Source organism: Cololabis saira, chromosome 17 (genome assembly GCF_033807715.1).
Source record: "Cololabis saira isolate AMF1-May2022 chromosome 17, fColSai1.1, whole genome shotgun sequence".
Taxonomy (NCBI): Eukaryota; Metazoa; Chordata; class Actinopteri; order Beloniformes; family Belonidae; genus Cololabis; species Cololabis saira.
The window spans coordinates 37,172,500-37,194,707 of NC_084603.1; positions in this window are offsets into that span (position 1 = coordinate 37,172,500).

A 22,208-nucleotide genomic window follows, 5' to 3' on the forward strand; every position below is an offset into this window, starting at 1 on the left:
ATAATATCTGTTTTGTTTAGTCAATATGACAAGTTGTTTTCTTCTCGATGAAGCAATGGTGCTTGTGTCTACACCAACAAACTTTTAATGTCGGCGTAGTCTAGCTGATGGCTAGCTGTCATCGCTTAGCTGCTGAGCTATAAATAAGACCTGACGAGCAGTCATTCACACTTTAAAGAGAATATATCTTGTTGTGCTGCTAATTGTACCAGTGGGTTGTCTGTGGGCTGGCCTGGAAGGTTCCACAGAAAAATCTTTGCGAGCAGCAAGTAGTACCAAAACATTGAACACAGGGAGCCCCAGTGTGGACATCTGCATGCAGCTCCACTGTTCCTATCTGATGGCTTGGATGCAGGAGTTGGAGGCTGTGGTGGATAATTTGAGGGCCCATCTAACCGGAGGTCTGCTAGTACCCGCAGTCAATCAGCCCAGGGCTCGTGGGGCTACGCTGGCTGGCTTGCCCAACTGCAGCGGGTCTAACCTCATGGACAGCCGGCTGAGCAACCACGGGTCCCGCGGGAGCTCTGCTAGTCCTCATTACAACTCTGGTTGCGCTCATTTTGGATGTTTCAGCAGTGACATTTGAGGTGAGGATGTAATATTAGTTAGCATATGTTAAGCCAGGGCCCTGTGATGGACTGGCGACCTGTCCAGGGTGAACCCCTGTCTCTCACCTGAAATGAGCTGGGATAGGCTCCAGCAGACCCCCGTGACCCTGCAAAGGATAAAGCAGGTATAGATAATGGATGGATGGATGGATGGATGTTAAGCCAGAAAAGCAAAATCAGCTAACATTTGGTGCCTGAAATACAGTGGGCGTGTTCCAGCCAGACTCCAGGTCTGCTGGTTCCTTCTATCTGCAAAACGGCACCCTGCAGTTGGAGGTACAAGGATGAAAGACACTTCAAAAGCGCACTTCAATTCTTCTTATACAGTTGATGATCTGTACTCAACAGCAGTGCAAAACTACGCAAAACATGTAATGGTGTAATGCAATGAATGCAATTTTCGTTATAATTAACCCTTTATCTTCCAAGTGAACTTAAAATGCATTTTTAACCTTTTTAACTGAAATATTGTTATTTATTAAATTTCGTATTAAATGTTATGGAATCATTTTACTAATTGTTATGCAAACAACCTTATCTATTGTTATTAAAACAACTCTGATTTCTCTTTCTTTCAAATTGATTATGTCTTTAACTTTCTTTTAAGACATTCTCATCAAGCAAAGCTTGAAGGCATACAAAAGTCTTGACGCTTGGTCCGACTTCAAGGCAGAATTTGTTGGTGAAATTAAAGTGATGAGGACACCGAACATTATGATTTGACCGTTTAACGTTAGCTACCCAAAAATCCAACATTACCTGATACAAAATAGGAACCGCAAATCCACGTTTCGGTGCCTGGAATCCAGTTGTTTCTGCGAATTGCAGCGATCCATTTGTCTCTCTTAAGCTTATTTTTCGGCAGTCTGTAAAACGATAACTCCGATTTCTTGCTAAATCTTTGAGTACAGTCGATCCCACAACAGCTCTTTCCCATTTTAGATGTTTTCAAGTGCTCAAACTGAAAGTTTACGCTGACACTCAGTCTTTCTGTGACTCAGTGGGCGTAACCCGCTGTGAAGTCGCATCTGTGATGTCATGCGCATTCGCTCTATATTCCACAGAAAGTTTAAAAACTAAGTATAAATGAGCACATGTGTTGCCATTCTTTTTTGAGGAATTCATTACTCTTTAGTCAGGTTTTAGCAACAAGTCTGCGGTGCACCTGCACTGAAAAGACTGAGCACAATCAGGAAGGACTACAAGTGCTGGAGCTTCAGAGTTTCCAAACGGAGGGAATAGTGTTGCAGGCTACGGAGAGCGCAGGCTCTCTGTTGGCTGAGATGTTGAAGGCAGAGTCGTGAAGAGGCTCCCAGGCAGCGCTCGTGTCACCATCACTCGCCATCACGTCCAGGCCTTCACGTCTCCCTCTCTTCCTCTGGAGGGGAACAATAAGTGGAGCAAAAAGGAGGGGTTTGCGTGCATGATTGTGTTGCTGTCACATAGTTGCAATTTGTAAAAGCTGGAGGCCAGCATCTGTAAAATGTGTTAGCAATGAAGGAGGAAAACAGAACAGCATCAGGGATGCTGATAAAAGTCACAAACAAACATGCACAGTGGAAAAGTTAAGAGGACGGAGGGAAACGATGATTTAAAAGTAGAAAAGAGCTGGAACTGTGATAACTCCTTTTCTAACATTCAGCATTCTTTAAACCCTTTTAAGAAGCAAAGAAGGTGAACTAGCAGAGCACTTGAGTTTAGCACTAGCAGGTAGCTAACGCCCAGCCTTTCAACATAGCAACGTGGTTAGCTGTGAAATCTGCCATATCTCTGCGTACAAATAGGAATCTTCTGAACATCTTGTGGTCAAAGCACCTGAAATACTGCACTGCCTAACAAGTAAGAATACACAGACACATCTACAGATGTGATGCTAATGGACGGATAACAGCTAGCCTACTATATTTACTTTGCAAAACTTGAAACGTGCTTGTCGTGCTACAGGCTGCACAGCTGGATAGGAAACACCAGAGAAAACACTAGTTTGACGACCACAGTCTCGCTGAGGTGATCAAAACTAATGACAGCTTCCACACGGCGCAGGGCCTAAAGCAACACCCAGCAGCTGTGCATTTGTACATATATATATATATATATATATATATATATATATATATATATATACACATTTTTGAAATATTTTTTTTTATCAGGCTCTATAGGGTAGACTGGGCGGAAAAAAGGATACCAAATGAACTATGGTAAATATACATTTAATGGGACACATGAAGTCAAACCAAAGTAGCTCAAAACAGTCAGAAAGCCACAGGCCTCCCGGGGTTAAACCAGGTTTCAGCCGGCAATCAAATGTTCTGCTATCTGCGGGTGCAGCGGAAGTTTTGTGACTTGTAATCACGACAGCGCTGGGCCACACCTGAGCTGAGTCCGGGAAAAGCTACCGCAGAGCAGCTTTTAAGTCAACGGCTCAGTCATCAACATAAAAAGAAAAGTTAGTTAATCGTGGTAGTTTAGCTCAGATTGTGATTGGATCTCGAGACTCGGGACGGTTGCTGCTCGTGTCTGTTCTGTTTTTTTTGTTTCTTTTTTGCAGTTTTCCAGTGCTCGACGTGTGCCTCCATGTGTGTTCTCGCGTCCTGGATTAGCAGCGGATGTCACCCCCCCACAAAAAACAACAAAAAAAATCGGTTTGTATGTGTGTATATATATGTATGTGTATGTATGCGTATGTATCAATTAATCAATCAATCAATCAAATTTTATTTATATAGCACCTTTCATCCAGGTACATGAAATACAAAGTGCTTTGCAATTTGACTGAAAAATAAGCGTAATAAACAAAAAAAATAAAAACTGGGAGACCAATGCACACTGACATACAATACAGTTAATTAAAATGAAAAAAAGATAAAAGTTCAAGGATTAAGGCTAAAAAATAATCAGTCCACTACAATAAAATATAATAATAAAAACATTACAAGAAATAGATAAATAAATAAAACAAATACCTTTAAAAAATGTTAAACAGAATAAAACTATAAAATTTGATGCTACATAAAAGCCAGACCAAAGGGATGGTTTTTAGTCTACGTTTAAAAATTTCCACATTTCCACTTGTATATATATTAAATATAGTAAAAATGCACATATATATGCCTTAGGTTCTTACCAGCATGGTATTAACCATTAATATGTGTGCAGACAAGGTAAAAAAAAAAAAAACATAAAACGAAAAAAGGAAGAAGCGGTCGCCATGGTGCACGGCCGGAGCCTCCACCTTCATGCTACTCAACCAGGAATGGCGCGACTTACGTATCCGCTTGATGGTAAAGAACTGAAACTCAAAATATAAAGTAGCCTAAATCGGCATAATTATTTAGGATGTTCTTAATTCTTCTGTCTCAGTGAGAAAATTCAATCCATTTTAGAGTACGACACTCCCATGAGCGCGCACACACACACACACTCACACACACTCACACACACTCAGCCACGGTCCCGCGGGTGTGTTGCCAGGCGAGGCAGAGATGTCGCTCCTTCTATCTCTCTCTGGTGTGAGTGCGTCCAGTCCTCCAGGGGGAATCTCATCCCTCTTAATCCTATTAGTGCTGGAACTCAGGGCTCGGCGGTCTGCTCCTCTGGACCTGTCCACAGTCATTATCCTGACCTCCGCTCTGCAGCAACTCCATCCCTCCACCGTTCTAACTTCATCTCCACTCCCTGATTCGTTTCCGTCTGTCTATTTACCTTTTTTGACTCACTCTCCCGTGTAATCCAATCTGGACTGTGCTCTTAACGATTATAATGTCAGTATTAAAAGTAAAGTTTCGGTGTTTTTCAAGGTTTCAAGACCAGTATGCTGAATAAAAATACTTTTGATGGGCATGTTTTTCCTGGGTAATTCTGTCCGGTGGGTGAGCTGACTGTAAGAAAACAACGAACAGATGTTTGTTTTAACAGAAAGCACTCAGTTGTGGAGCGGTTTAAATCCCCAGCTCCCTCAGCCACTGCCACTCATGGAAATGTGCACAACCTGTGAATTAGCTCACAGATTAATTGTTCCGCCATTTTACAATTTCACTCGTATCAGGGTTTGACCGGTTACCTTTCAGAGGTTTTTTTTAAGAAAACCCAAGCATAGTTCCTACAAAGGCAAGTAATCAACGGTTTATAATAAAGAAACACTAATAAAGGAGGAAACGCTTCCTATCAACAAGTTGAGCCTTAAAATGTCCACTCTTGTTGTTGGACTTCAGTAATGCAACCACTGCAGGGTGCATTTATTACCAAGTTATTTCTGCCCTAGTTATTTCTACCAATTACAAGTTGTCATTTGTGGAGGGCAGACTGTCAATCAATGTCAAATTATCCTTAACGTTTAACAGAGTCACTCAACAAAGAACAAAGTTGTAACCTTTGGGGTGTAACGATTCATCATTACGAGCTGGAACTTGGTTTTAAAGACATACTATGTAGAAATTCACTAAAACAAAACTTAACATGTATATCAATGTAATCCACCTCATACAGGTGAGTGGTGTTTTCAACCACTTCTGGAGCAGCGGCATAGGAGGTGGAGCAGATCGTCCAATGAACGAAGGATTGGCAGTTCGAATCCCGCTCCCCCAGTCATCTGTCCTTGTGTCCTTGGGCAAGAGACTCCACCCTCCCTGTCTCTGGTGAGCTGGTGTGTAAATGTGGTGGGTGGGGGCCGGAAAGGCCGTTGGTGTACGTTGGCTGCCACGTTTCCTTCAGGTAGCTGTGGCTACTCATGTACAGTAGTTTACCACCACCAAATATGAATGAGGAGTGAATGAGTAATTGGAACTACTGAAAGCTCTTTGGGTGTCGAGAAAAGCACAATATACATGTAATCCATTATAATTAAGTATGTTGAAGGCATGTCCACATCGACCACAACGTTACTTAGCATGTTGGTTTTCCTCAGCCGAACTAACAAGGTGAGTTTTCTTATGTCACCAGTCCGTGTTCACAGTGTCATGACTGATTGGTGTATATCACTTTTAAACATTGTCTACAAATCCTCTACACCCAGGAAGTTTAGATGTGTGGAGAACCTGGGAATCGACTGACAACCCTCTCACTACACCTGCTTACCTGCTGAGAAACAGGTGATGATGTCCTTAATGTTAACAGTGTTGTAACATTCATCCATGGATTCCGTAATTCCACGTTATTCACATCATTAAACATAAACTCATTGTGTGAAGGGTTGAAGTTATAGTAAGTTATAGGAATAGTTGGCTATCGTTCCAAGTCACCCAACGTCTCTGTCGTAAAAGGGACTGCGACGCCACGACGTGTACACGCTCAGCCCCTTGAAGGCACAATGCATTAGGATTGTCTGTTGATGCAATTGGATCACATTTTGTGACAAATCCATGCAGAAAACCACTTAACTCCAGTAGGTTTACATACTCTTTCTTCACTTTGAGCATTCAGCCATCATTTCAGACAGCGTAGGTTTTAAGGAAATCTTTCTGCAAACCTTACATGCACAAACCCATCAACTGCACCTGAAGGTTTAGCTGGCACTGAGAGTGGCCAACAGTTTGGATGTTTTCATTTCAAGTCTGTGTGTAGTTGGAGGTCCTTTCCTGTCACTTTAATGTTCTTTACCTGCTTGAGGAGATGATGATCGGTCCCCTGTGCTCTGCTCTGAGTCTGGTGGATGACAGGATCTAACAGAGCTGATAAACACAGACGCCCCACAACCTGGTTGGCCTTGGCCCTGACAGTGACTGAACTGGCCTCAAATCGCCTTTGACAGGGAGCAGTGTCAAGACGCACACAGAAAGCACACACAAGCACTCGCACACAATCACAAACACACACACACAGAACACCATATGTCCTTAAAAACATAGAATCCCTGCCAAAGGAAAAGGAATGACAAGCATGAGATAAGTATGTAGCAGGTTTAAAATCCAATGTATGCACACTGCGACAACAACAAGCAAGCACACCTGCCAGTTTCACACCCATGTGCACATACAGCATGTCCAAACCTATTCCAGCGGAGGTAGGCTGACATCACCTCAAAGACACAGATGTCAGTTCACCTGCAAATGCATGAAGATGATTTGTTGCAAACACCAGTGTGGATGAGTTGCTTGTGGCGTCAGGTTTGTAAGTGACCGGCCTCCGCAGACGCTCAAATACAGCCCCCGGGAAAGCCGGAGATCTCAGAGCGTGTCATCACAGAGCCGAGCAACAGCCCTGGGTGATAGGTGTAAAAGACCTGACAGGTTCAGGACAAGCAGATGAAAAGGAAATACAGCTTATTTATATTAATTGAGCATGCAGGACAGTGAATCGCAGGTGAAACAGAATACTGACAAACATGATGTCAATGTTAATTAACAAAATGGTGACTTGACACTTACAGAAACATAAAATCTAAATGACTCCATATGATTAAAACCATAAGATGAGTATGTAATATGGATGTACTATAGATGCAAAATATGCAGGGTATCGATCAGGATTTCATCCAGTGGTGCTCATTTTATTTTCTGAAAACGGTTAAGGGTCATATAAAAAAGGTTTTATGATTGACAACAGTGTTTGACAGCTGAATACAGCAGTGTGGAGGCATCTACTGCTTCTTTCTGCTTCTTTCCTTGACTGTGTGATGGATTGTCATTGTCAAGATACTGCAATTAAGAAGATGGCAAGCAGAAAAATTAAAAGATTCTAATTATTTCAATTAAATGAAAAGGTTGAAATGAAATAGTGTCAGTGTAGAGAATCTTTAATTGGAGGTATAGGCATGTCTATACATCACTGTTGATACTGAGAGGTTTTTGTCAGCTTTTAACAGTGTTTAGGTTGACATAACGTTTCTGTCAGAAAAGGCTGTCTAACAACAAAACGTGCTTGAACGATTTCTGTCACGGTTTGTTTTATTTATTTAATTTCTTTTAACAACTCTCTCTTGTTAAAGTTTCATATTTTGATATGTCATTATAAATGACACTGAATAAGTCATATTTTATGTCCACGTGTCCCTCACTGCCAATGTTTGGAGAGGCACAAAGGAGTGTGGGCATGGAAGCTACGCTGAGGCCATCCCAATTCATTTGAGCAATCTGGTCTCTCCAGTGAGTCATGGATCTGCCCCAAGGCCTCCTTTAAAATTGGACATGCCTGAACACCTTCCCTGGAAGGCATCCAGCAGAAACTCCAACGTGATGCCCAAACCATCAAGACGGTTTGGGCAGTTTGTCTGTTTGGACAGACAAACTGTGAAAATTAAAAAGCGTCACCGCTTGAAGCTTCTCTCACTGTCAGTGCTCTCACGAGCACTGACAGTGCAAAAGCCCTATTGTATCTGTAGGAATTTTTCTCGTTTTTTTTTTCTGTTTTTTTTTTTCTCATTTTTTTTCCTCATTTCTCATCTTCATTTTCTTCCGACGAAATGAGGGCCTTTTTTCCCCCTAAACATGCCCGAAAAGTCACCAAGTTTTGCACACAAGCCAGGCCTGGCGAAAATTTTTAATATTTAATGGTTTGCATTAATGGGCGTGGCCTAATGGCTCAACAGCGCCCCCTAGAAAACTTTGTGCCTCAAGCCCCACAATACTGTTTGACTTACATGCACGAAAATCAATACACACCTGTATCATGTCGCAACTTAAGGAAAAGTCTCATGGCGCCATGGCCGAAACCAAACAGGAAGTCGGCCATTTCGAATTAATCGTGTAATTTTGGCGCAATTTATGCCATTTCTTCAAAAGTCAGTCAAAAGCGTTACCGCGGCGACGATAGACGCCAAAAAGCGCGCCCACCCTTCATCTGATTGGTGCAATTTATGCCTTTTCTTCCCCGGTTAATGCGGCCCGAACCGTAACGTGCACCAAGGTGTGTTATACATCAAAATGTGCGTCTCCATCCTGTGACGATGGGCATTACTTTTCTCAGTCAAAAGCCCCCCTTCATCTGATTTGTCCATATTTGATAGTTCCTACTTTCTGCCATAACTTTTGAATGGTTTAACATAAAGAGTCGTGGGTGGTGTCATTGGACTCGGTTTTGAGTCCTTCAACATAATTGGCATGAATTAGCCCGCCCCTTCTTCTGATTGGTCCACATTTGATAGTCCCTACTTTCTGCCATAACTTTTGAATGGTTTGACATAGAAAGTCGTGGGTGGTTTCATTTGACTCGGTTTTGAGTACTTGACCTTCATTGGCATGAATTAGCCCGCCCCTTCTTCTGATTGGTCGACATTTGATAGATCCTATTTTCAATAAATAGGGATGTAACAATATATCGTGCCACGAAATTTCGCGATACAAAAACGTCAAGATACATGTCGTGGAGGTGACAAACTGTAGCGCGATATTGGGTTATTAATATTAATCTACTGTGTTTACTAGTAACGCGCATCCTATTGGTGCAGAGGGATCACATATCGACCGCGCCTCGCCCCGCGGACAAAAATCTTCCTCCGCTCAGAAGAAACTAGTACCGTTTTGCGGTCCTGATCACGGGACTCTTGGGCGGTTTTGAGCTCTGAACTTTTACTTATATTGTGAGCATGAAACAATCTTTTTTTATGATGTAAAGATTGTGTCGTCCCCAAAGGTGGGAAATATGAAACGATACCAGGGTTCACCTTACGGCCTAAGGCTGGGAGCATGTGGCTGAAACTCTTAGCTCTGTCTCATAGTTTATTTATTTACTTTTATTTATCTATTTAATTTTAGTTGTTAAATTTCTGGAAAAGAAAAAAGTCAAGTCAGAAACTATTCAGTTTGTGGCAAAATATTTGTACTTGTATGAAACTGAAGATGCATAATGCAAACCTGACATTTACTTTTAGTTCAGTTTGTGGAAAATGGTTGGCCTGGCTTTCTCTTTAAAACTTAAACAGTTATAAAGTATTACAAACTGTAACAGGGCAAACACACAGCATTTTTTTGTATTTTGTGTCTTTCAAATAAAAGACAATTTTTTCCAGTCATGAGTTCCTCATTCAAGGTTGTTAAAAAAATACTGCTAAAATATAATATCGTTATCGTGACCTCAATATCGTGTATCGTACCGTATCGTGAGATTAGTGTATCGTTACACCCCTAGTAATAGTGCTATTGGACAACTGAAGTCAATCCAATAAAGGTAGTGCTTACTAAACACCACTTTTTAAAAATTCAAAAGCCTTTTTCAATTAAAGCATCAACCAGAACATTAGTATTCCTTGTATACGTACCTTGCACTAATCCAATTAAACTTTTTTCTCATTATCCTAAACCTCTCAAAATCTTTTCAACAAAACAATATTTCCTTTTATCACTGCTCTAATTTTACACCATGCAGTTGAAAAAGGGGTCTTTTCTGAAGTCTGCTATCTGTGACAGCCTGGGGAGTATACGTTTTAATTTTCTTTCACCTAGTCATCTCCGTATGCTTTGTAGGCAGTGGGGACCTGGGCCGTTTGTTTTATATGGCGCAAGTGTTCGTTGAGAGATCAAGAGCCAAATGAAAAGAGGGTGAATAGGAGCCCTGTGAAAACCTCTTGCCAAGTTTAATGGAGCGGTCCCCTGCTGAGTACTAAAGAAATCTGCAGCACACACACCACAAATCAAGACGTTTATCCTTAATGAAAAGAAGGTATAACTAAAGAAAAAAGTGCCTGTGCAGATGTACACACTAAGCTCTGGCCTCAAAGGCGCTCAGGGAAACAGCATCAAAACTGATATATACAAGAATAATACAAGATGAAATTAGATATATTGAGAAATTGTTTGTTTTTTCCATTAAGATGTAATGTATGTAAGTAGTTAAGCCTTAAAATATAAACTGATTAGGAATAGACAGATGGAGCTCTGTGGTCAAAAAGTCAGGAAGACAAATTTGGGATTTGTTTCTGATGCATTGTGTTAAAAAAAAAGACAAATGCAGAACAGTTTACCCATTTGTAATGTATATAGTTTCCTGGTTTTGCCATGCTAGATCTTGCCAGGAAAGCAAGATCTAGCTCTCATTTAAAAAAGAACGTGTTTCAGTCTTGATCTTAAACAGCTCTAGGTCGAGGGTAGTTAAAAAAATGTTCTCCCGCAAAGACCGGAGGAAACGTAGTGTGGATGTGTGTGTGCTTTCACAAACATGACGGTCATGGCGAGACCGCGGTGAGGTTAGTTTTACGTTGGATATTCGTTGGATATTCAACAGAAATGCCCCCAGAGCGAACGTCTGTCGAATATCCAACATAAAACTAACTTCACCGCGTCATAGAGAGCCGATAGAGACGGCGAGTTTCGCAACATGGAGATATTGTCATTACAGTAATCCCTCGTTTTTCGCAGCGGTTACGTTCCAAAAAGAACCCGTGGTAAGTGAAATTCTTTTTACAATTAAAAAGGCTTCAAATTGAGGAGACCAGCACCGCCTCGCACGTATTCCACTGCTCTTCTGACTGAGCCGCTGCATCCCGACTCTGTAGCGTCTTTTTCTCCTAAAGCCGCGGTGCAGGTGGGTTTATCGAGAGAAGAAAATAGTTATGGGTCATTTTGTCGCTCTTTTTTCTTCTGGGCAAAAAGATTCTTATAAACCGACATGCCACCATGGATTATATGAGACTGTAATGAACGATTCATCAAAGAGTCCCGTTCCTGAGCTGCTGCTGAAGCTCATTGGTCGTTCTCAGCTTGTTGCTAAGCAACCAACGTTATTGACACAGGAAGTGAAGAAGCGGGGAGACTGTTTAGCCAATCAGAATGCAGAAGGCACAATGTAAATCCATACAGTACCTGCTGAAATGAAGGCTAGAGGGGATTAATGGGAGCATTTAAAAAAAATGTTTTTATTTAAAGTAACTAAATAGTTACTTTTCATAGTAACGCATTACTTTTTGGTCTAAGTAACTGAGTTACTAACTGAGTTACTTTTTTAATGAAGTAACTAGTAACGGTAACTAGTTACTATTTTTCAGTAACTAGTTACTCATTGACATGAAATGGCACTAATAACAATGTATTTCACAGGCTCACGCCTGATGCTTCCGATCACTAGTCATATTGACTATTGAGTCATATTGACTAGAATATGACACAGCCCATACATACATGGATGCTGCGTTGCCCTCGACTGTATAGTTGAAAAAACACTGATGGCAATTAACTTTGACGTCGTCGTCGCGCAGCGGCCCCTCCTACATCCCTATTAATCATTAACACTGGGTTTCTAACTGTTGGATGAACCACTCGCTAAAAATACAGTTGAGTAGCCTCTTACAACTTTTATTCTTTCCCAGAAAGGCAGATGCTGACCATTTGGAGCATTACGAACAGAAAAATAAACAGGAAATCCCTCCTTTAATCCTTTAAATCCAACTTCTGCTTTAAACTCAAACTCTGCGTGAGTATTGTTGAATGAAGAAATGAAGAAAACTCATTATGCCTACGTGTCTGTGTTGGCACGCATTTATATTCTTGGCTGGAGTTCAAGTCCGCTGTTATTGTGTGGCAGTGATCCTCACGGCCAATCAGGCGAGACGTGAAATCTGAAGACAATGCCGTTAACGCTTCCTCGTGCCACAGGGTCAAAATCTCTTCACTTCACCGGGGTGACTCCTAAACCATCGCTTCTTTTCCGTGTCAGAGCGTGTTAGGCCTTTTTCTCCTGCTCTGCATGTGGAAATATTATGCCCTCAAACCCGAGTGGCCAAATAATTTTGATCTTTTCCAACAAGAGCGGCTCACATATGGCTACATTTTCCGAGGCTTGAACGTTTGTCCATGGTGACAGAAAGTGCTCAAGGCTCCATAGATACGTCTGAGCATAAAGAAGGAAAGAAAAAAAAAAACATTCACTGGGCTGTTAAACAAATGTGGTGTGGAGCATAAGCTAGTGTGAGACAAGGACTGACGGGTTTTCTAAAACTCCACGTGATGGCTGATGAAAAATCATTTCGCTCTCAATTGTCACCAGTCATTTTTAAGTGTTATAGAAACACCAATTGCTTCATGTCTAATACTGGAAATGTTAAAGGACGTGTGACTCAATATTATTGTTGCTGAACTGGAAAGGTTGTCACTAAACCGTTGGAGATATCCGTCGAGGTTAAGCGAGGGGAAAACTGTTTTGGCACGCCACCTCAAACGGACTCGGGACCTTGAAAAGCATCACAACTCTACCCAAATTGCCAAATAACATCCATCCATTATCTATACCCGCTTTATCCTTTGGAGGGTCAGGTGAGAGGCAGGGGTTCACCCTGGACAGGTCGCTAGTCCATCGCAGGGCCACATATATACACACAACCACCTACGGGCAATTTAGAATCACCAATTTACCTAGTACGCATGTTTTTGGACTGTGGGAGGAAACCGGAGTAACCGGAGGAAACCCACGCAAGCACGGGGAGAACATGCAAACTCCACACAGAAAGACCCTGCTAGGCCTGGGAGTCGAACCGGGAACCTTCTTGCTGTGAGGCAACAGTGCTAACCACCAAGACACCGTGCTGCGCCAAATAACACATTCTTTATATTTTATTGTGTACCAATCTATTTTGTGTCTTCAGTGAAAGAAAAGCGCTGACTCTTTCCAGCTACTCTTACGGAAGATTATAAGGGCCATGGAGGAGAAAAAATATTTGAGAGGGGAAGATTTTTTTTTATCGTGCACTTTGAGAAAAAAGTCGAAATGTCGAGAAAAAAGTGGAAATGTCGAGATTAATGTTGAAATACAATTTCAAGAATAAAGTCGAGATTTCGAGAATAAAGTCAAAATTTGGAGAATAAAGTCGAAATTTTGCCTTTTTTCTCAACATTTCAACTTTATTCATGAAATGTTGACTTTTTTCTCAACATTTCGACTTTTTTCTCGAAATTATACGTCAACATTATTCTCGAGATTTTGACTTTTTTCTCAACATTTTGACTTTTTTCTCAACATTTTGACTTTTTTCTCGAAATTATACGTCAACATTAATCTCGAAATTTCAACTTTTTTCTCAACATTTCGACTTTTTTCTCGAAAATGTACTTCAACATTAATCTCGACATTTCAACTTTTTTCTTGAAGTGCATAAAGAAAAAAAAAATCTTCCTCCTCTAAAATATTTGTATTTTTTTTCTGCCTGGCCCTAATACTCTTCCGTACCCTTAGCGCTAAACTTACACTGCAAAAACTCAAAATCTTACCAGGAATATTTGTCTTATTTCTAGTTAAAAGGTCTTATTTTTAGTCAAAAAATCTCATTACACTTAAAACAAGAGTCATTACCAGAAAAATAACTTGTTATTTGACAATTTTCCCCTATTTCAAGTAAATATTCACTTGAAATAAGTAGAAAAATCTGCCAGTGGGACAAGATTTATTTTCTCATTACAAGCAAAAAAATCTTGTTCCACTGGTAGATTTTTCTACTTATTTCAAGTGAAAATCTAATAGAAACAGGTGAAAATTGTTGTTTTTTCATTATCAGAAAAATAACTTGTTATTTGACAATTTTCACCTGTTTCAACAAGTACATTTTCACTTGAAATAAGTGAAAATTGTTTTTTTTTTCCAGTGATGACTCATGTTTTAAGTGTAATGAGATTTTTTTTGACGAAAAAATGAAACATTCTAACTAGAAACAAGACAAATATTCTTGTTAAGGTTTTGAGTTTTTGCAGTGTAAACCAAGTAAAAGTTGTCCTGGTTATGGCTGGAATGTGAACATTCATGCCCTGATCCATCACAACCGTGACCTGGTGCGGAAAGCCAGCAACAGCATCCGCCCGTGCCACCGTCATCACAAATAGGTGTTAAGATCACAGTTCAGAGGAAAGTATTTCTCATTTGCTCTGTCATTGTACTTTTAATCCCCTCCTGTCCTTTCCTTTGCCTCTGCTGCTCTATCCCTGGCTTCCGCTTCCTTTTCTCTCTCCGCGCTACACATTTCAGCTGTCCTCTCTATCTATCTCATGTCATCTCTAAAGGCCCTCTGTCATCTGTCGGCCAAGCTGGGAGAGGTGCCAAGCTGGCTGGGCTTGGCACCTCGCGTGGCTCGCTGGACTGGAGGGGCAGAAAAGACCTTGGTTAAACTGGCACATACATCACACAGCGTGGGTGATAGTTTCCTTATGCCAAATGTTGAGTTTTTCTAATGTGACTAATTTATCTGTGAGAGGGGGTCCTCAGACGGATCAGGGGGAAAGCCGAGGCGGTCAGATCAGTAGTTCATGGATCCCTCAGGCGCAGACACTTTGTTCCAGCCAAAGAGAGGCAGCAAGCGCAGCAACGGTACACTGCAAAAACTCAGAATCTTAACAAGAGTATTTGTCTTATTTCTATCTCTAATGTCTCATTTTTAGTCAAAAAAAATCTCATTATACTTAAAACAAGACTCATCACTGGAAAAATAACTTGTTATTTGACAATTTTCACCTGTTTCAAGTAGATTTTCACTTGAAATAAGTAGAAAAATCTGCCAGTGGAACAAGATTTTTTTGCTTGTAATGAGAAGATAAATCTTGTCCCACTGGCAGATCTTTCTACTTATTTCAAGTGAAAATGTACTTGAAATAGGTGAAGATTGTCCAATAACAAGTTATTTTTCTGGTAATGACCCTTTTTTTGAGTGTAATGAGATTTTTTGACTAAAAATGAGACATTTTAACTAGAAATAAGACTAGAATTTGGATTTGGATTTTAACTAGAAATAGAAATATTCCTGGTAAGATTTTGGGTTTTTGCAGTGTACAAATGTGACTCAGTTACTTTCAATAACATTTCAAATGAGGTCCAGATTTTTTTTCTTCAATATAAATTATTTTGTGACAACATTCTGTCTGCTTGACATCCCTGCTCAGTAAAATCACAAAAATAAAGTGGATATAGAGACAAGAAGTTCATTCAAGTAAAATAGTGATATAATAATCCTTACAACATTGACAGGAATCCAGGAGGTTCATTATGGAAAATATATTAATTTGTTTGAATATGACTTCAAATGCTTGAAATGAATGAATGGAAATATATCTAGAATAATACAAATGTAACAAATGTTAAAAAAAAATACAAGGGAACTGAGACTTGTGAAGGGTTATCCCTAACCCTAATATCACAGGCTTATAATTTGATAGCCTTGAGTAGTTTCCTTCCAGGTTTATTATCTTAACATGCTTATAAATGACCGACGAAAAGAATCAGCAAGTTAAATTGTAAAGCCATGGACAAAATGAAATTCATTAAATCATGCGTAAATAAATGATATTCCTCAGGTTGGTGCAGTCGTGTCAAACTTTCAGAGACATGTGGAACCCGGCGTGGCGGCCTAAGCCAAGATCAGCCTGATGACATGATCACCTGTCTTATGCTGTTTAATTCCCATTGATTTTTAATAATTACAGTTCACCAATAAGGATGGGAATCGATTCAAATGTCAAGAATCAAATTGATTCTGATTCTTAAGATTCAGAATCGATTATCAAGACTTGATTCAATCCGATTCGATTCCGATATTGATTTGGGTTAGTGTTATTAAAACTGTTTTTTCAGCTGTTGCATGAATTATATGACTGTGTAGTTATGCAACATATTAATACTAGTATTATATTCAACAGCAAGTATTGGCAACTAATGATGACTGTAAAGCCGGAATTATGGTTCTGCGTCAAACCAACGCAGAGCACACGCCGCAGCCGTGACGCCGTCGTGAACCTTCGGACTTCTCCGTCACTCCATTTCTCCGCGGTGCAGTACCCCCCGCGACCGCTAGTTAGCGATCTTTTCCTGAATGGTTTATCCGACTTTTTCCGGTCACAGTGAATCAAATAGATAAGGACAACTATTGTGCAAAAAAAAACAAAACAAAAAAAAATCACACATACACGAAGAAAAGAGCGCTGAAAGTTCACGACTTCTTCAAACCAGAAACCGGAAATGTGTTGCTTCCAAGTGAACCAATCACAGCCCTCTCCGTCTGCGTGTGGTCTGCGTCGCCTAGACGCGTAGTTACAATTTTCGGGAGGTGCAGGTCAGTGACGGCGTCAGTGACGGCGTGTAGTCTGCGTGGACGAAAACCACACGCCGTAGGCACGGCGCCGTTTTGACGCAGGTCCATAACTCAAGCTTAAGAACCAATCGCCTCCAGAATGCTGATAGAACTGCTTTCAGAAACATCGTGGGTCAGAATTACCAAACAGATCCAGGGCCGCAAACAGAGACGTATGAAATCGGTTTTATTTTTTCACACATTCCGTTTTAATTTTATTCTATTTCGGTTTTTAATTTTTGAGAATTTGATTTTTAGCATTTTATGCAAATGTAACCCCAAGACAGTATATGAAGTAATGAAATATAGACAATTAATGCAATTCTAACTGAAAACTTTAATGTTTTCATAACTTTAAACATATTTAAAGGCACATCATGGGCCCAGTTATTCTCATGTCCAACAAAACATTCCTTTTTTGGGCATAAACACAAAAATACCAAAAGTTGTAATGTAATGATGAAAAAACAAATCGATTTTTTTCAACACAGGCCTAATCACCAAAACAAAGCTGAGTGTGCATAAAAACAGTCCGGGAACATTGACCCCGCACAGCGCTCATGAAATGTCTTGTTACTAAGAGCGTAACAACTCTCAAATGTGAGATTTTGGATTGGTCTGACCCCAACAGCACCCAAGTACATGAAATATAATGTTAGGATCTTTCCTTTGGTCGTTTTTATTTGTTTTATTTAGAAAACGGCTGCTTCTTCTTAACAAGCCTCTTCTTAAGGTTACATTTTCTCCTTCTGCTAACAGCTGTACTCATCATGTAAATCACCTTTGAAAATTCCCTGGTGATTACTGTAAACCGGTCTGTGGACATGGAGATGACTGCACAGCCCAAACACCCGCTAAAGGAGAGAATAGAGAACACTATGTCACGTCTGGTGGTGTGTCAGCCCAGCCAGCACCTCCCCACTTACCCCAGACCACATACCAGTCTGGCTCGGAGTCAGAGCCCAGCAGCCCATGCTCCTGCATCCAGTCTCATTCCCCCGAATCCTGCATGTGCGTCTGTGTGCATGACTGACATTTAGACTCCTCCGTTGCCATTTATGTTGGCATTGTAGCGTCGACCACAGAGGCGAGAGCCCGAGCCAAGTGCTGCTGATGACTCTCTTTATCCGCTGCAGTATGTAGACTTGGTAAAATCACAAACATGCACACAGACATACGCACACAAACACCCAGCGCTGCGATTAAGAATAACCAACTGGCGCAGATGGCTGTAAAAATATATTTGGAGCCGTAAGCTATGAGGACACTTTAATGAAAGCCACCCAAGTAAGAAAGTCAGCTCAGAAGCCTGCTGCCGAAACATTATGATCAATAACAAGGGAAGTATCACAGGAGTTGGGGTTTTAAGTTTTATGGAACATTTGTTGAAAGTCGTTCCCAAAGGGAGTCGGCCGTGGGAATTGTTTATTTCTAAACATTAATTTGTTCTTTCAAAACTCATTTAATCAACAAATAATTAATACTTAAAAGTGGATATTAAGCGCTTGGTAATAATCAGCAGTTACAGCTATCACATGTACACTGAAAAAACTCAAAATCTTAACAAGAATAAGTTAAAATGTCTCATTTTAGTCAAAAAAATCTCATTACACTTAAAACAAGACTCATCACTGGAAAAAACAACAATTTTCACCTTTTTCAAGTAGATTTTCACTTAAAATAAGTAGAAAAATCTGCCAGTGGAACAAGATTTTTTTGCTTGTAATGAGAAGATAAATCTTGTCCCACTGGCAGATTGTTCTACTTATTTCAAGTGAAAATTTACTTGAAACAGGGGAAAATTGTCAAAAACAAATTATTTTTCTGGTTCTTGTTTTAAGTGTAATAAGATTTTTTGACTAAAAATGAGACATTTTAACGAGAAATAAGACAAATATTCCTGGTAAGATTTTGAGTTTTTGCAGTGTACATATTATGTTGAACCTTACACTGTATTACAATATGTACTCACTGAACACTTAACCGAGCTGCTGTTGGAGTTGTGCAGGCCAGCTTTGGTTTAAAACGTCGGAAGCAGCCTTTGATTGAATTTATTTATTTAAAACAGGGACAATGCACAAAAAAAACATTAATCTTGTAAAACAAGAAGAGATGCTCTGAGCCAGGTTATAGCAACAATTGCTAATTTCCGCCTGTAGTCCCTGGCCTTAGATATTCTGCTCAAAGTTCACATAGTGTCTAGCATCATCTCTATCTCTCTGATGGTTCCACCTCCCAAAGGTCGCCCTCTCTGTTCTGGTCGAGAGCCTGAAAAAGACACACGGACCATTTGACGAGAGCGATGGGATTTGTGCATAGTGGGGGGGGTCGGTGGAACCAAGTTGTAAAAAGTAGGCCTTTTCCGATTCTAAATCGATTCTCATATTAATTCCTAAAAATTGATTCGTATGACTAAAGATCGATTTTTTTTTCCTCATTACATTACTACTTTTGGTATTTTTTTGTTTATGCCCAAAGAAGGAATGTTTTGTTGGACATGAGAATAACCATGTTTGTGCCTTTAAATATGTTTAAAGGTATGAAAACATTAAAGTTTTCAGTTATAATAGCATAAATTGTCTATATTTCATTACTTTATTTACTGCCTTGGGATTACATTTGCATAAAATGTTAAAACCCAAATTCTCAAGAATTAAAAATCGAAATAGACCGAAATGGAAAAAATAAAAACGGAATGTGGGAAAAAATCGATTTCATATGGCCTCTGTTTGCTGCTCTGGATCTGTTTGATAATTCTGCCCCACAATGTTTCTGAAAGCAGTTCTATCAGCATTCTGGGAGCTGATTGGTCCTTACTGCAATACTTGCTGTTACATCTCAATATAATACTAGTATTAATGTGTTGCATAACTTCACAGTCATAATTCATGCAACAGCTGAAAAAACAGTTTTAATAACACTAACCCAAATCAATATCGGAATCGAATCGAATCAAATCTTGTTAATCGATTCTGAATCTTAAGAATCGGAATCGATTCTTGACATTTGAATCGATCCCCAGCCCTGGTAAAAAGTAAATGTGAGCTGTTATCATGCATATTCTAGGAGCCGCCTCATCACCAGTTCATCACAAGAACATAATCCAACCGCACACACTTGTTGTCACATCTTTGTTTCACTCAACATCGCTAGCTGAGTTGAGATGCACGTTTTTGTGCTGGGATGAAGCCAGAGTCTCCAGAGATAAGAGACTCCACCCACAAAGGGCCCAGCCAGGATGTGAACCTTGACCCTTGTTGGTGTGACATCACCTGGTTGGTGATAACCAGCACTGCGCTGCCTAGCGCTAAACCCACAGAAACCCACAGAACTTAACCCTTGTGCTGTCTTCAGGTCAAAGAAGGAGGAAGAGAAGAAGGGAGGAGGGAAGGAAGGAAGGAAGGAAGGAAGGAAGGAAGGAAGGAAGGAAGGAAGGAAGGAAGGAAGGAAGGAAGGAAGGAAGGAAGGAAGGAAGGAAGGAAGGAAGGAAGAAAACAAGGAAAGAAGGAAGGGAGAAAAGAGGAAGGGAAGAAGGAAGGAGAGAGCAGGAGGAAAGAAGGAACAGGAGAATTAGGTAATTTTGACCTGAAGACAGTAAAAGGGTTAATAAGACATTCCATCAGCGTAACTATGGGCACCCAGTCATACCTCCAGAAGCATATTTAAGAAGTAAAATAAGTTAAAGTCTAAAATACTCTCAAAGTACCTTCAGCAGTGTTTCACTGTCACATTAACTATTAACTGGAGGAGCCTGTGCTTTTATTCTCACCGTGTTTACCGCTGCCCTCTGTCAAAGCCCTGGCATCTGCAGGACTCACAAGGGCCGGAGAGGCAACACCAATGCTCTTCGTAAGAAAGGACAGGGCAGACTGCTTTCCAAGCTTCGGTCCTGCAGCGTTTGCAGCAAGATGTTGAACATCTTGTGGAGAGTTCAATCACATCTGCAGTTTAAGTCACTGGTTCTGGAACAGCACCAGAACCAGTGACTTAAAGAAAGATGGCTGGTTCTGTTCTGGACCCTCTGGAGATGGTTGTGCAAAGGAGGATATAGTGAGGAAGATCATCCCCCTAGAGGGATTTTTTCAAGTGCATTTAAAAAGAGACCCCCGTTTTGTCAAGTGTTTATTTCCTTTCGTTTATTTTTCTAAGTTTTATTCTCACTTTTGTTGGTTTTTGGTGACCAAACTGACTACAATGGCACATAAGACACCCAAAGTTCAGCTTGTCATATGATAAGATGACAGCAGTGGCATGCAAAAAGTGTGTGTGTGCATGTGCACAGACATAAAAAGGGAATATCACTCATAAATTAAGTACACTTGAATGATTCATCTTGGTACGGAAGAGTATTGGGGCCATGCAGGAGAAAAAATATTTGAGAGGGGAAGATTTTTTTTTATTGTGCACTTTGAGAAAAAAGTCGAAATGTCGAGAAAAAGGTTGAAATACAATTTTGTGAATAAAGTCAAAATTTTGAGAATAAAGTTGAAATACAATTTGGTGAATAAAGTGGAAATGTCTCCTCTGGTCCATCAAATCCAGTTAGCAGAGCGACTGACAGCTCTGCAGCAGCAGCCGTAACTAACTAACTAACTAACTAACTAACTAACTTACATCCTTGGAGTGGAACGTTAAGGGTACGTTTCTGAATTTATGCAACTGCATATGTGTGATATGTGTTTCAAATCAATATGGTCATCAAATTTGGACTTTTTTCTCGACATTTCGACTTTTTTCTTGAAGTGAATAATGAAAAAAAAAATCTTCCTCCTCTAAAGTATAATTTTTATTTTTCTCCTGCCTGGGCCTAATATTCTTCCGTATCTTGTAGTGCTGAAAATGCCAACAAAAATGTTTTGTTTTTTTTTTAAACCAGGATCAATGTCTCCCGTTAAAGAATCAACACATTGTTACTCAAAACAATCCCAACCTTGTTGTGTCCAGTTTCCTGCAGAGACCACCATCTTCTTACAAAATGATGAAGTCTCACCAGTGTCACATAACTGTTGCAGAAGACCCCCTGGGACGTCTCCCACAGGTTTTCTGAAGAGTGCTCTTAAAGCCTCGTTCCACCTCATTCTCCACATCAGCATGGTGCAAATGGGTAGCATGTGCAGGCTGAAACACAGACACCTTATTTCAGTCTCAATTAGCTATTTCAACCTGGTGACTTATCTTATGGTCGTCAGTGATGCACATTTGAATTACTTTACATTCACTGACCACGTTTACATGCAGTCAAAATTCGGGTCATTGCTAATATTCCGGTTACTGAGACATTCGGAATATTCCGTTTCCATGGTAATTAATCATTTGGGATATCTGGATCAAACCAGCGACGCACGGAGAACGTCATGATGCAATTCCCGTCATTTCCGCTTCTTCTTCCTGTATCCAAATTCAAAACAAATGGTGCTTTGCGCAACTTTTCGCTCACCTTCTTTTAAATCTCGCTGTAGCAGTGTGAATGCCACGGGGGCCCGACCGACAGGATGGAGAGACACAGAGTTTTGTGCAGACCCTTTTATTCGCCAAACACCCAACACACAGAACATACGTGCAGCACCCAGCTCCTCAGCAGCATACCAGCAGCTCCTCCGACCCCCTTTGCTGCTGTCCAGCTCTGCCTT